This window comes from Salvia miltiorrhiza, chromosome 2, assembly GCF_028751815.1.
Source record: "Salvia miltiorrhiza cultivar Shanhuang (shh) chromosome 2, IMPLAD_Smil_shh, whole genome shotgun sequence".
In the NCBI taxonomy this organism is placed as follows: Eukaryota; Viridiplantae; Streptophyta; class Magnoliopsida; order Lamiales; family Lamiaceae; genus Salvia; species Salvia miltiorrhiza.
In genome coordinates, this window is record NC_080388.1 from 46,100,193 (window position 1) to 46,101,182 (window position 990).

Below are 990 nucleotides of genomic sequence, written 5' to 3' on the forward strand. Positions count from 1 at the left end.
CTAATTAAATTTGTTCTTTTACTTGTGAATTTAGTTATTTTAACCACGGTAATAGTTTGTAATTAGTTACACTAGTTATGCACACAAAATTTTTTTGTAAACCTTAAAGTCATCTATAAACGCTATTAATATAGGCTCAGTTACAATTTAAATAATGACTTTTGAGTGAGGTTGTAAAATGATAAAATTATAAAATTTAGGAATTCAAGTTACTAGCATAATACATACGACTCGACTAAAATTACAATTTTAATAAAAATAAAATAATTGTAATCGAACAGTCAAGACTGAGGCCTCAAATGTGGTCACGAAATATTTGAAGTCAGTCCAAATACTCCAAACTGATAAAATGTGGAGTAGTAATGAACCTACAAAAATCAGAACCATTTTCAGCCTTGAAAATAACCACTTTTTTATTGAAATTATAATATTAACGAGAGGAAAAGAAATATCAAATCAGAGTGGCGCAGCGGAAGCGTGGTGGGCCCATAACCCACAGGTCCCAGGATCGAAACCTGGCTCTGATAGTTAGTTTAGAGCAGCTTCTTCTTCCACTTTTTTTTACTCGATTTTCTAAGATAATATTTTGGGCTTAAAAAAGTGGGCTAAAATTGAGTCGCATAAACTTATAAGATATTGGGCTAAATTCACGTAAAGCCCATTAGTAAATCCTTATCAGGTGGGCTGAAAAAATGGGTTAAAATTGAGTCGAATAAAATCATGCATGCATTTTCTTTTGCGGAAACATACAAGTACTTATTATTTTAGAAATCTATATAATAATCTATAAAAGAGGAGTTTTTTCTCTCTAATTTTTCTCTCTTCTTCCACCATTTTTCACTATTTTTCTCTTGTTTTTTCTCTCTTCTTCCACCATTTTTCACTATTTTTCTCTTCTTTTTTATAATTTTAATTCTATTCTAAAAATCATCAAAATTTATTTATGAAAAAAAATATTCAATATGCATCTTAAATTTAGATTTGTGACAA

General features: G+C 29.2%; 1 non-coding gene across 1 annotated transcript; it reads left to right on the forward strand.

Moving 5' to 3' along the window:
• Positions 1-455: 455 nt before the first annotated feature.
• Positions 456-527, forward strand: TRNAM-CAU (transfer RNA methionine (anticodon CAU)). Its single transcript has one exon. It is a non-coding gene; the product is annotated as a tRNA-Met (tRNA).
• The last annotated feature ends 463 nt before the right edge of the window (positions 528-990 follow it).